Source organism: Typha latifolia, chromosome 12 (assembly GCF_019914945.1).
Source record: "Typha latifolia isolate L0001 chromosome 12, TyphaL0001v2, whole genome shotgun sequence".
NCBI lineage: Eukaryota > Viridiplantae > Streptophyta > Magnoliopsida > Poales > Typhaceae > Typha > Typha latifolia.
Window position 1 is genome coordinate 6,482,836 of NC_133097.1, and position 15,125 is coordinate 6,497,960.

General features: G+C 38.8%; 1 pseudogene; it reads right to left on the reverse strand.

The window, feature by feature from the left end:
* Positions 1-330: 330 nt before the first annotated feature.
* LOC140798813 (probable ethylene response sensor 1) lies at positions 331-11,751 on the reverse strand (annotated as a pseudogene).
* Between the last annotated feature and the right edge of the window lie 3,374 nt (positions 11,752-15,125).

A 15,125-nucleotide genomic window follows, 5' to 3' on the forward strand; every position in this document is an offset into this window, starting at 1 on the left:
GGGAACCTTATTTCCGGTAAATATTATTGACAAAAAAGTTAACTCTTGTTGACTGGATGCTACTTGCTCATTTTGTGTTTCATTCGTGTAGTTTATATATATATATATGTATATATAAATTGATATCAATAATAATAATAATTTCTTTGATTATCAAAGCTGAGTTTATTACATTAGCAAATACCTGATTCTTCTGATATTCTTCTATGATGCCCGAAACACTGAATCTATCCCGACTCTCTCTGTAACTCCCCAGCCTCCAAAGCATAATGCAGATTAGATCATGTCAAATTTCACCAAGTTTGACACTGCACTACATTGAAACAGAAAAGATATTTCAAACCATCCGCTGTCTCGAGTGCATGCATCACCTAAGAGAAAGTGAAAAAACCACTCTGCCATTGCTTCTACAGGCTTCTTTGGTAATGAAGCTTAGGAGGAGGCAGGCCGTTCTCATTCTTTAGTAGTGCAATATAATCAGCAGACTCTGCTTCTCGATGATGCAACTTGGTGGGTGGCAAAGTTTGCTGAAGATGCCCACTTTGATTTTCACAGACCCCGAGTTTTACTATGAATGTAGTAGTACAACCCTTTCCTATACCTTCACTTTCAAGCCAGATATGTCCTCCCATGAGACCAACAAACCTGATTGTACCATTAGAAATAAGTGATAGCGCTGTGAGAAATATTGCAACAAGATGGACTGTCCATCAAATTTGTTCAACAAGTCAGAGAAACCTAAAGCAAGCACTGCAGGGTAAAACATATTTTGCAAAACCAATAGTAAGAAGGTTTTCTGTCTATACCTCTTAGAGATAGCAAGTCCAAGTCCACTGCCACTATAACCGTTGTTTGCTCCATTTTGAGATTGCGCAAATTTTGTGAAGATGTGTGGTAGATCCTGAGGACTTATACCACAGCCAGTGTCTTTTACCTGCAGAGGTTACAACTTATTTTGTGAGAACTTCAAACTTTCCTTTTAAAAACAGCTACTAGGTAAGATGCGTGTCCATAGCAGAGTTTATGATCAAATCATCAAAGAATTATCAAGCATGGATTTAAGGTGAGGTACTAGTATGTTATTACATTGACAGACCTGCACATGTAAGTAGAAGTGCCCATCACTAGAAATTGGATGGAATTCAGGTGCTCGAGGATCTCTTAAAGAATCTGGGTAGGCAACAGAAGCCCTAATTGATATGTGACCCTCCTTTGAAAATTTAACTGCATTACTAGCAACATTTATAATGGTTTGCATAAGCCGTTTTTCATCACCAACGGCACATAGCGGCAAATCCGGTGCCAATGTCCCCGTCACTGATAGCTTTTTTACAGTTGCTATTGGTTTAATCAAATTGATAACCTACAAGGTGAAAAACAAATCAATCAACTAAAAGATAATGCCAAGAAATACTTCATCAACAAGAATAACAACAACAGATCACCCACCTCTCTGAAAACAGCATGCAGATTAAAAGCTCCCATCTCTAGCTGGAGACTACCATCCTCAAGCTTAGAAAGATCTAAGACATCATTGATGAGAGTAGCAAGAAGTTTGCTGCTCTTTAATACTGTTTCTACCATCAACCGCTGTTCTGCAGTAAGTTCAGATTCCAACAGCAGCGACGATAAAGCAGTAATTGCATGCATTGGAGTCTGCATTTCATGGTTCATGACAGCAAGAAAATCATTGCGAGCACGAATAGCCATCTCTGCCTCGCGACGAGCTAAATCAAGAGCAACATTTTGCTCCATAAGTAAATCACGGGCACGCATAGACTCTTCCAGAATGGCAGCATGAGAAAGTGCAACCGCTACCTGAAAATTATGTGGACTTTATCAGATAGTTATTGGACTTCCAATATCAAATAGAAATGACAAAAACATGGAGTAAGGAATTCCCAGTGAAGAAAAAGCAAGAAAATCAACTACACTGTTAATTAAAGAAATGCTACTCATAAAGTACGAAAGTAAGTCCACATGTCAAACTTATGTCATCTTCCATTGTTGCACAATATTTACTTGAGTATTAGAAATTTAGAACATGTGAATATTAGACTTTTGTCAGCGGAGTTTGTGGAGCATGATTCTCTCTTTTTTTCAATATGGAGGAATACTGCATGAATAGGTGCTGAAGTCAATGTGAAACAATATTCAGTCGACAAATTACAAACTCCTCATGTTTCCTGCACTGTACGAAGTGCAGAAATAGACATGTTGACAGGGGCCATCCAGAAACCAAATACAGATCATTCTCAATAGCATTGACCCAAAAGATAAATAATCAAAAGTAGAAAATACAAGAAGAAAAATGGGCCCAAAAAAAAGTTGTTGATATGCCTAGGGTTAGACCTTATTGTCTCGAGCCGAATCTTTTTTTTTTTTTTGAAGAATAAAGTATTCTGGCCATGGCATTCGAACGTTTGCATAGCATTCGAAAATTCTGAGAGCCTGCTTTGATTGTTCAAACAGCTACACGAGGCCGTTCAAATGCCCCACGACGGCGATGGATTGTATTAGAGTTATTTTTGTTTGTTTTGGTTGTTCGGTTAAACTCTACATATGTAGAAGACAGCCTCATTAAAACTATCGAAGATTATTGACTCTCTCTCTCTCTCTCATTCTCCTACTACTATCTCCTTTTGACAACAATCATTATTGGACGTCGTCTCCTTCCTCCCTCAATCTGACAACACCCCCTTGCCTATCAAGGATCAGTCTAACCTCTTCCCTTTCGTTTAGTTTTAGGCTTTATCCCCACTATCGTTGCCATCACCATCTTTCTAAACCCTAAACCTCAACATTATCCCATCTTCCACCTTCCACCTTCCATGTCCATCCCACCACCTATTGAACCTAGGTCAGTATTTCTACCACAACTTGTAATCTACACATCTGCTCGTTGTGATTCTAGTTGCGTTGGATACCTAACTTCCAGGGGTACAACCTACTAGAGTTTCAGATCTTTTGGACAGTTAGATCGATCAACATTGTTTTCCAAAGTTCCAGTTTTAGATCTATCTAGAATTGGTCCTTGTTGCTATCACAACCACCCTGAGGTGATCATATCAACTTGGTATTAGAGCAGGTTGATCCTTGGACCACACATGGAGATGACGACTACCGGATCAATGGCCTCAAAGTGCATAACGGAGGACATTCAAGAGCCATCAGCGTGCAGAGAAGAGCATAGGGGTGCTAAACCTGAACCTTCTAGACATGCTAATGATTGATCAAGTCCAGATTCACCCTCAACCATCAAGGCCTTGATGCTGGAATTCATGGAAGCCATGGAGCAAAAACAAGATCAATTGGTCCAGTTACTCATGGCTTGAACCGAACCAATTCAGCGTAATCGAGCTCCTACATCCCAACCGAAGATTTTACCACATCCCTTGGGGCCGAGACATGCTGCTGAGATTCCACCAATACTCAATCCAACACAAGTAGCATTCCGAATGAACCAAGGAGCGGACCCGTGGGCTGGACTCAAATTCGAGTCCAAGCAAGAGTTTGAGCGATTGAGGCAGCGCACACCATAACAAAGAAATCGACACCAACAGCAGATGTTGCACCCTCATGACATGTCACAAGGGTTTGGATTTGACCCAAATCGAGAGAATGTACTTAGGGGGAGGACCGCACGGCTCGACTTCCCTAAATACAAAGGAGATCCCGTCGAGTGGATTTTTCAGGCGAAACAATTCTTCAAATTTCAAGGTGTTGCGGCTCTTGATTATGATATGGATTGGACATGACCAACCCGACTCGAATTGGATCATTTTTTTCTCTATTTGTTTTTTGATAAAAAGAAAAATTTCTGGCTGGTGCGTTCGAACAGCACAGCGTTCGCACATATAGAACATTGTTTTTGGCCATTCGAATGCAGACGAGGGGCATTTGAATATCCATCGGTTAAGTTGTTTCGTATTAGGGTTTGTTTATAATTTTTGGATGATTGCGCCTCCAAATATGTGGGATAGCAACCACTTTTATTTTCCATTTATGCTTGAGCCAACCTTCTCCCTCCTCCTTCCTCCCCTCGCTATCCACCTCGAGCTTCCTTCTAAGGCCAAAATTAATCTTTCGTCGCTTCTCCCTCCTCACACCAGCAACCAGCCATATCTAGAAGCTCCATTCTCCCTCTCATCTTATTCAAGGTACTATCCCCATCCTCCATAGTCATTATCCACTTCCATAATCTTAACCCTAACCACATCACCAACTTTCGTCATCCACTTCCATCCTGCCATATTTTGACCTTTAGTCAGTATATCAACCATAACTTTTGATCTACCAACCCGATTAATGAGATTCGGGTTGCATAAGACTCTTGACTTCTAGAGAAACAACATATCTGAATTTCAAATCATTCCAAGAATTAGATCGATCTCTACTACCTTCGAAAGTTTTATATTTAGTTCTGTCCAAAATAGCAACTCGGATCGACAAACATCTTCCTCAAGGGTGATTGTAATAAGTGGCATCAAAGCCAACTTTTCTCAATGTGTATCTACAATGTTATCAACCACTAGATCCATGGAGGCACGAAGAAGAGAAGAAGCGAAGATATCCATGCGCAAGAGAGGGAGGAACTCTACCCCTCCATGCGTGGGCACGCAAGGGCAAGAGGACAACACACAGCGCTGCCTCCTTTACCCTCCTTCACAGATCCAAACATAGAGATGCTATCAAGATCCATTGAAGCTTTGAGACAGACCTTCATTATCCTCACTCAAACCATTGAAACCTTGAGTTAAATGATCACACAATAAAAAGCCGATTTGTTTCGAGCGATCTGAGAAGGGCGATCCAAGGATAAGAGGTACTCCGATCTTCCACACTTGAACCCCCCATGATGGTCCCACCGGTTGACCAAGGGCAAGAGAGAGAGAGAGACCACACCCAAGTCAAGGCGGAGAGAGAGACCCACCATGATGGTCCCACCAGTTTTAAGACGAAGATGATGATAATCCCTAGATTGAGAGGGATAAAGATTAAGATCGAGAAGCTGATGAACGACGTCGAAGGAATTATGTATGGCTAGAAGAGTACCTACCTTCAATTAGGGCTAGAGCAATATTCGACCCTAACCGTGATACAAGCATCCGCGAGCGCATCGTTCAATTGGAGTTTCCAATTTTTTTAAGATGGAGATCCGATTGATTGGCTCTACCATATCGAACAATTTTTCATCTTTCAAGACATGGATGATGACCAAAAGATTCTCGCATCCTTCCACCTCGAAGGAGCCAAAGGCCAAACGGTTGTGCTTCATATGCGACAAGAAGTTCACCCCAAAGCACCATTGCATGCAGTAGACCGATTCAATGATGCTTATCGATGGTGAGGTCAAGGAGGACGTGTGCGAGGACGACATAGCCGTTGGCGACCAGCACAAGAATGAGCAGCATCTAAAAGAATGAGCAGCACAAGACTAAGGAATTAGACTTGGAGGATGTACGAGCAGGCATCTCATTACATGCCTACTCAGGAGTCGCGACACCGTCAACGACCTTACAGGTGGACAGCATCATTAGGAAGCATATAATGCATATCCTCATTGACACGAGGAGTACGCACAACTTCCTAGACGATCGACTGGCTCAGAAGATCGGGCTCACTTTAGAACCAACGAGAAATACATGTCGGGTCATCGGTACACACGACCTATGGGCGCGATTCTCCTTCTCAACGGTCTAAAAGATGAAGAGGACTTTGTTGTTGCAAGTCCCAAGGAGTAACCACAAAAGCTTATGGTAGTCGAGATGGAGAATGATAGAGACATGGCTGCTGAAATTTCGCTACATGCATACTCGAGCATGGTGGGGCCCAAGACGTTGCGGCCGGAAGGTATGATTAAACAAACAGCAATTAACATTTTAATTGACACGAGGAGCACTCATAACTTCCTAGATGAAGATTGGACTAAACGTAGAGCCGATGGTGGGTTTTCACGTTACGATAGGCGATGGCACAACGTTAAGAACCGACGGGGTGTGCCGTTGGGTATTGTTGCAGGTGCAAGGCTTCGATTTTTTCACTCGATTTGTACGCATTGGCACTGAGAGAAGCGAATTTAGTGTTGGGCATCTAGTGGCTATAGAGCTTAGAGGTTGTCACTTTTAACTTTGTGAACCTAAGCCTCACCTTTCAGCGAGGAGACGAGATGGTGTGGCTGGAAGGCAGCCAGCTATGCCATGGTCCAGCATTGTGTCCACTAATTGGAGAGCCATGTTGGGATGATTATGGGGTGTTTATGCAGCTAGCACCCATTGTGCCAAAGCCTATTCCAAGGGAAGGTATAGCCACTAACCTAGATCGGTTGTTGCAAGACTTTAAAGACGTGTTTGAGGAGCCGCGAGGGCTGCCGCCAACCTACAGGCACGACTCCTAAATCCATATTGTACTTGGAGCCGAATCGGCGTTCGACCTTACCAGTACCCTCACATACAAAAAGAGGAGATTAGCAAAATGCTCAAGAAGATGCTCGAGCAAAGCATTATTCAACCAAGCCGAATTGCCTTTTCCTTGTCGGTGTTAATAGCGCACAAGAAAGACGGAAGCTAAAAATTTTGTGTGGACTATCAAGCTTTGAATGCAATCACTGTGAAGGACCGCTCTCCTATTCCAGTGATCAAAGAGTTGTTGGACGAACTCACAAGGTCAGCTATTTTAGCAAGCTCGACTTGAGGTCAAGTTATCACCAAATCAAGGTCAAGTCAACAAATGAACGCAAGATGGCATTCTGAACTCATGACGGGTATTATGAATTTCAAATCATGTCATGTGGTCTCACCAATGCGTCAGCAACTTTCTGAGGACTGATGAACGATATCTTTCACCCCATTTTGTGTTGATATGTACTCGTCTTTTTTATGACATACTTATGTACAGCAAGACGCGGAGTGACCATTTGTGGCATGTGGATAAAGTTTTGAGCATCTTGAGGCCAAACCAATTGAAGGTGAAGATAAACAAGGACTTTTAGGGACAACCAAGAGTCGAATACCCAGGCCATATCATTTCAGTAAATAGAGTGGAAGCCGACCCATCGAAGATCAAATATATGGTGGGCTGGCCGCAACCTACAGAACCGTGTGAGTTGAGGGGATTCTTGGGGCTGACAGGCTATTATCATCGGTTCATCGTCAACTACGACAAAATCGTTGTCCCTCTAACTTCTTTACTCAAAAAAGGAGGATTTTGTTGGACCTAAAAGGCAACCAAAGCGTTTGAGGAGTTAAAGACTTCTATGGAATCAGCATTGGTTTTGGCACTACCCGATTTCGGTAAGCATTTTGTGGTTGAATGTGATGCTTTCGGTGCAGGGATTGGAGCTGTCTTGATGCAAGACAAGAGGCATGTGGCTTCCTCCGCAAGGCATTATCTGAAAAAATCAAAGCAATTGTCAACATACGAGCGAGAGATACTATTTTGCATGCTCTCGCTAAATGGTGACCTTATCTCATTAGGTGGCAATTCACCATTTAAATCGATCAGCAAAGCTTGCCATTCTTTTGGAAGCAGTGAGTACACACTCCAGCCCAGCAAAAATGGGTTACAAAGCTTCTGGAATATGACTATGACCTAGTGTATAAAGAGGAACCAAAAACATGAGTCGTCAATGCCTTGTCGCGTCTACTGAGCCTGGGGGAGCTTGCGGCATTTTCAATTCCATCTTTTCTTTCTTATCAGATCTGAGGAAGACCGGAGAGGATGATCTAGAGGTGGTTCAGTTGCTGGAGGAGTTAAGTAGAGTCCCGTCAAGCCACCCCAAACTTGAGACACGCGACGAGATTATTCTTGAGTAGGGACTGATTCAAATACCCGCGAGTCCGGAGCTTCGACAGACCTTGATCTCCCACTTCCTTGACTCACCTACTGCGGGACACGAAGGCACACTCAGCACCTACAAGAGGATGGCTCAAAGCTACTACACCTGGGCGTCCATGAGAGTGTGAAGCAATATGTACGAGTGTGAAATCTGCTAAAAGGCAAAAACAGAGACAAGAGGCCAAAGGAGCCAGTGCAAGTCCTAACACGCCATAGGAGGCATGGGGCTAGGTTGGAGACAGAGTTGTTAATTGAGTGGCTCAACAGACCATAGTCGACTTGGGAATTGGAGTCGGACATTATGGACCACTTTCTGGATTTCACACCTTGAGGTCAAGATGACGAAAGCGTGGTGGATTGATACAACTAGAGTTGGACATTGTTATCTCGAGCTGAATTATTTTTGTTTTCGAAGAATAAGAAATTCTGGCTGTGACGTTCGAATGCCAAAAGACCCTTTCGAACGTCACGATCGGATGTCTGCATAGCATTCAAAAATTATGAGGGCCTGTTTTAGCCGTTCGAGCGCCCCACAACAAGGATAGATTATATTAGGGTTATTTCTTGTTTGTTTTGTTTGTTAGATTAGCCTCTAAATATGTGAAAGACAATTTCATTGAAGCTATCGAAGATTTTTGACATTTTCCTTCCTATCTCTCCCTTCTCTCTCTCTCTTTCTCCTACTACTATCTCCTTTTGACGACAGTCATTATTGGATGTCGTCTCCTTCCTCCTTCAATCGACAACTGCCCCCTTGCTTATCAAGGATCAATCTATCTTCCCCTTCATCTAGTTTTAGGCTTTATCCCCACTATCATTGCTATCACCACCTTTCTAAACCCTAACCCTCACTATTATTCCATCTTCTACCTTCCATGTCCATCCCGCCACCAACTGACCCCCAATCAGTATTTCCTCCACAATTCTAATCTACACCTCCAATTATCATGATTCGATTGCCGCTGGATTCCTGACTTCTAGGGGTACAACATACTAAAGTTTCAGGCCTTTTGGACAGTTAGATCAGTTGGCATTATCTTCCAAAATTTCGGTTCTAGATCTGTTTAGAGTTGGTCCTTGTTGCGATCACAATTATGTTGAGGTGATCGTATCAGATATTAAGGATGTAACCATGAGTCTAGTAGGATAGCAAGGTTAATCATCCACCTCACTTGATGAAGTTCATGATGATACAAAAGCCAAACTCTACTCTAACCATGGCAAGAATCCATGGAAGGAAAAAAGGTACTAAGTTCTGAGAAGGGAGTTGCTTTAAGGCAAAAATAAGCAAAGAATGAAATGAAACTCTAAATAATGATCAACTAAGAAACAACATGAGAGGCTACAAAGAAAATGGGCTTTCACTTAGATGGCCCTCAATTAAGATTAGTGCCCACACATAATGTTGGTCCATATCTGGACTAGGGGTGTAAACGAGCCGAGCTTGATCAAGCCTGGCTCTAATCAAGCTTGGATTTAAATTAATTTCGAACCTGTCTTTGCGATCAAGCTTGAATTAAAATAATTTCAATTCGAGCTAATTTTAAACTCGAGCCAATTTCAAGCTTAAACGAGCTACTCAATTAGCAATTTCAAGCCTTATTAATTTCAAACCATTTTTGAGCCTGAGCAAGCTTGAATTAATTTAGGCTTGAATCAAGCTTGAAATAAAACATAATTCGACTATAAAGATATAAATATTACTAAAATATAAATTACAAGCAATAAAGATAAATGGGTTAGAAAACTACAAGCAATAAAGATAAATGGGTTAGAAAACTACAAGCAACCAAAATATAAATTACAAGTTACAAAGATAATTGTGTCAAAAAACTACAAGCAACCAAAATATAAATTACAAACAATAAAGATAATTGTGTCAGAAAATAATAGCTGAAATTCTGAATGGTGAAAGGGTTTTGATCTGATGGTTCATGTTAGTTTAATATTACTCATATTATATATATATTTGAGCCTTATCGAGCCGACTCGATCGAGCCGGCTCAGGATCAAGTTTGGCTCGAATTTAATTTCGAGCCTAGCTTTAATGATCAAGCAGAGCTCGAGCCAGCTTGATTATTTTGACAGCCCTAATCTGGACTGCAGTACTGGTAATTAATGTAATTAAGATAAATTTTAAAATTATCGATTAACTATAGACAGAAAAATTAGGGAAATTGAACAAGAGAAAGGGTGACAAAATGCAATTTTCTGCAGATTACTAGCACATTAGCATGTAATAACACAGAAAAATTATCCCCAGTTGACTCGTTATCTTAAAATTCTTACCTGATCAACGACAACATCAACAAGCTCCAATTCATAGGCATGCCACTTGCGAGCACTATCTGACGGAAGCATCAAAACCATCACAGCATAGCTTCTCGTGGAGAACTCAGGCCAATCATTTATCTGGAAATTTGAAAGATGCAACAGCGGAACACGGACAGCAACCACCTCAGGAGGCACATATCTACCCATATGGGGTCGGATCCTAGCTAATGGGCATGTATGTGGGATTCTTATTGCCCGGTCACTGTTAAATAATTGAGTGACTATAGGAAGGTTGATAGACACAGATCCAACAGGCAATGGATGGTGAAGAGTGTGAGAAAGTTGAAGGTTCAAACCAGTACGTGATGGCATCCATATCGCACATTCTGCCAAATCCAGAGTTCGTCCTAGCTCAACAAGAGTAGTCATCAATATAGTATGTCTATCAAGAGTACTTCTGATTTCATGTGTGAGCATGCGAACATGCCTTCCAGTTTCCTCCTGCGTGAGTATCAGGCCCTTTTCCCTATCAAGTTGCTCTGCCTTATTCCTCAGGATCAACTCCCTTATCTTCACACTTAGCAAATCAGGAATTATATGAACGAGCATCAAGGCCGTTGCACATGAGACGACAGCAGTCGAAATTTTTGCTGCCGTCATCACCAATGCAAGGGCTTTTGAGTGACTGGTGAACGTCCACAAATTTATCAAGTGGGTTGCTCCGCAAAGAACAATGAAAGCACCAAACTGTATCAGCACCCATCTATAAGGGAAAAATGAAGACTTCTTCACGAAATAAATGAGCTCCAAAGGGATGGAGAAGTAGGCGAGAGCAATGAAGAAGTCGGATATGTACTGATACTTCACTAAGAGCTCATCTGCAGGCCACTGTGGCTCGATGCAGTCGCATGCCTCCATCTTCCAGCAACCGCAGCAGCCACAATCTTTTCGCTACATTTTTTGAGAGGAAAAGAAGACCTGTTTTTTTTACCAGTCAGAACTGAAAAACAACATCCATCCATTCCAATTTCTTATCTGGAAATAGCAAACAAGCAATACTTAAAAGAACAATTTTTTTTTTTAGATGGATCTTTGGCATGTCTAGTGAACACAAAGAACTTTCTATGCCACCTACAACGCCTACTATTATCTCAAATGCCTTAACCCCACACAGAAGAAGCTCAAACCCTAGAGGAAATTCCCCCACTCTTCCCTAAACCGAAGCTCGATCAACATTTCCCAACATAAATAAATCTCCATCCCAAGAAGGAAAAAAAGAACGATCAAAATCAGGTCAAATTAAGTCAAAATCGTTCAAAAAAAAACACCTAATTCCCAAAACAAGAACAACAAAACCGCGAAAACAATCCAATCCCACAGCGTAAATTAATTTAGCATCAAATCGGACGGAAAGAAAATGGTTAGAAAACGAGATGAAGCATCAAATTAATCCAAAAAAAAAAAGAAAAAAAAAGAAAGAAGGAGCTCAAAAGGATGCGATCTCTACCTAGATCACGTAAAGAATAGCTCGATCTCTCCTTTTCGTCTTCTTTCTCGAGCAAAGAGTAGAATTTTAGAGAGAGAGAGGGAGAGAGAGAGTGAGCACAGATGAGAGTTTTGCTTTGCTTCCGCCTCACGGTCGGGACGTGGGCGTCGATGCGCCGCTTTATAGGAGGAGAAAGTATAATTAGTGGAGTATCCAGGGACCAAACTAGAAAATAGAGGAATAAATGTATGAGTTTCACGTGATTAATATTAGATCTTTTTAGAGATTATCTTACATTTATTTTATATTAAAAAAAAAAGAGAGACAAATTAATAATAAAAATAGTCATATAACGTTTTCTATTAACACACCAATAAATGTGTAACCAAAAAATTAAATAAGAGAGTGCGTATGAAATTATATAACAATTATTTTAAATGCAATTATTTGCACTCTTAATTAATTAAGAAACTTGCACTCTTAGGATTCTTGTTCTTGAAGATAAGATCTCTTTAGTTTTTTTTGTTCCTAGTAATATACCCATAAATAAAAGGGAAATATCATACACCCCTGCTTCCTTTTCTAACTTAATTCTTTTTTAATGATTTATTCAGTACTCCATGCATCCTGCCTGCATCATCTAAAATATCTTATATTTTCTACATAAATTCTTCTGTTCCTTTGTTTGTTGAGGTATGGAACTTAAAAACATGGAATTGGTAGCACAAATATTTTACTAATAAATCTCGAAACATAACTCACACATATCTTATTGATTAAATATATTTTATCGTATTGTACTTGTGCATAAAATTATTTTATTTTTTAATATAATTTTTTTTGTATTAATTTATTTGTAATACTAACCGACTCTTTGAGAGAATGTTAATTTGAGTGATTTAAAAATTTGTTAAAATAAATTTGCATATGATATGCTATATTTTAATGAAATTATACTATTTATAAATCAAGCCCTATAATTTAGTAAATATGTGTAGAAAATACTTTGCAGTTAAGATTCGTTAGTTAAACTTAACTAAATTCCTAAGTTAAATTAAATATACTAAAAATTTTATAAAAAAACACTTAGCTAAATTATACTTCCCTAACATATACTAAAAATATTTTAATTATTTTCTTAAAAAATAATTTGACGGAATAGTCTCATCTGCACAAAAGATGTTAGTTCAAATCTAAGCTCGCACATATTCACTAAATCATAGTGTTCGATTTTTAAATAGTGAAAATATAAGATATAAATTATAATTTCGCTAAAATACATGGTGTTATATGCAAATTTTATTTGTTATATTAACATAGATTTTATTTATTAGGATAAAAATTATAATAATTTTACTTTAATCATAAGTACATAAGGTAAACCTAATCTTATTATTCACTAGTGGGGTTGAGATTAGTGGGTCAGATGCTTCGTGGGCTGGGTTCATTGAACACGGCAGGACCTATTTGTTCTGGCTTTGATACGGCACCGACTTTGGGGCCTAAAAAAGGACACGTACATAATATGAACAGTCTTTTGGGACCCAATTCAACTACTCCTCCATTTGTCCACCCTTCCCGTAAGGTTACTCTTCTTATACTAGTCAACCATTTTATTGTGGGAGTTCGACTTTAGGGTAAGAGTGAGAGTGAGAGTGAGAGTGAGAGTGAGAGCGAGTGAGTGAGTGAGTGACTGAGTGAGAGAGTGATGCATGCATCAAGAATAGCCCATGAATTTTTATTTATTTGATGCTGTGCAGGAGTATTCGGCAATTTATATATGGAAGATTTATTTGGAAGTATTTAGAATATTTTATAAGAAAATATTTATTATAAAGAATTATTGAAACGGTGTTTGGATGTTTTAGATAATACGAACGTCTTCGTTTTAGTAACAAATGTTTTAACGATTTCGTAACGTTAGAAGTAGTACGCAAGAAAATTACTGGGTGCTAGAACGATCGTTCTGCGTAAGAGTATTTACTCGAAGTAGTTTGAAGATGGTTGAGATCTGACCTTGACTTAAAGTGGATTTTTAGTCTTTTTCTATACACCTATATAAACCAAACAATCCTAAGTCGTTGGTCAATACTAAGAGAATATTAGTTTTTTGAACCCTAAAGAGATATGTTGAAGTGTTCTTAGAGTTGAGAGAATATTAAAGAGATGGGATTCAGAGCGAGTTATTGTCTCAGAGCTACTGAGATAGGACATAATCTCAAGGATCAATAAGATATGATTAATATACTAATTGAAGCAATTCATTGCAGGTTCTAGCGAAAGAGTTGTAGAATTCAACTGATATTTAGTAAGTTGTTCTTATATTTCGTATTGTTATTAGTAGTTGATTTATTCCTATAGAAAAAGATCTATGATTTTTACTCAAAAGGTATTCAGTAAAATTCTTATGGTTGTGTTTACTTAGCTTTATATTTCTAATTCTTTTTTGAGTATTCACAATGGGCATTCATCTTCTAAATTAGGGTTAGAACAAATATCAATATCACATGATGCATGTCACCTCATAGGTCGCACCATAAGGGCGATCATGGTCATTCACGCACGCTCTAATTCTCATAGGTCGCACCATAAAGACGATCATAGTCATGCACGCTCTAATCCATCGAGGCTCTGTCTTTCAACACCAACACTTAAATAAACAACAAAAATAGAAAAATAAAATAAAAGTTAGGAGATAAAAATAAGGATCGGTTTCGTCTAAAGAAAAGTCTTTGCAAAATTCATCTTTAGTTTTCATTTTTTTTATGAAGCATAGTACTTTTATATGTAGTTTTCTCTTTTATTCTCTCTTTGATTTTGATAAAGAAATAAACTTCGAGAACATTACTATTTTTATATTTTATATTATAACAATCTTCTTTGCTTCAGAATTTGATGGACTTCACTTATATATATATATATATATATATGAACCTAATAGATTCAAAACCAGTGATACTACTCTAAAAATTTAAGTCGGTAAATAACAATAATTTTATATTTTATATTCTAATATATTATTATATTTATTTTATTTTATTTACACGAAGATTAAAAAAGATAATACAACCTTGAGGACTCTTCCTTATCAATCTATCCTTTTGTCTTATTATTATTCATAACCTATTATATAGATATTTTATCATTTCACTCTATTAATTCTAATTGTATTTAACAGTCATTCACCATATAAATAAGTTAAATAAATTATAGAGGTAAAATGACTTTAATACTTTTAATTAAATTTAAAGTTTAAGTTAAAAATAAGAGTAAACTATTCATATGATGGAGTTTAAATGATGAGATTCCTTAAAATACAGTTGGATCAATAAGAAAGAAGTTATCCAAGTTCTTTTATCCAAGTCCGATACATCTCTCTTAGAAGAACGACTAATCCCTACTGTTATCCGGATTCTTAGGCTAGAAAGTTTTTATTCGGATAACGATAGCAAGCATTCCATTCAAAGCTTGCTTTTATTCGAATAGCCTGTCATATCTGGTGGCAAAAGTATCTCCATAAATAGTTCTT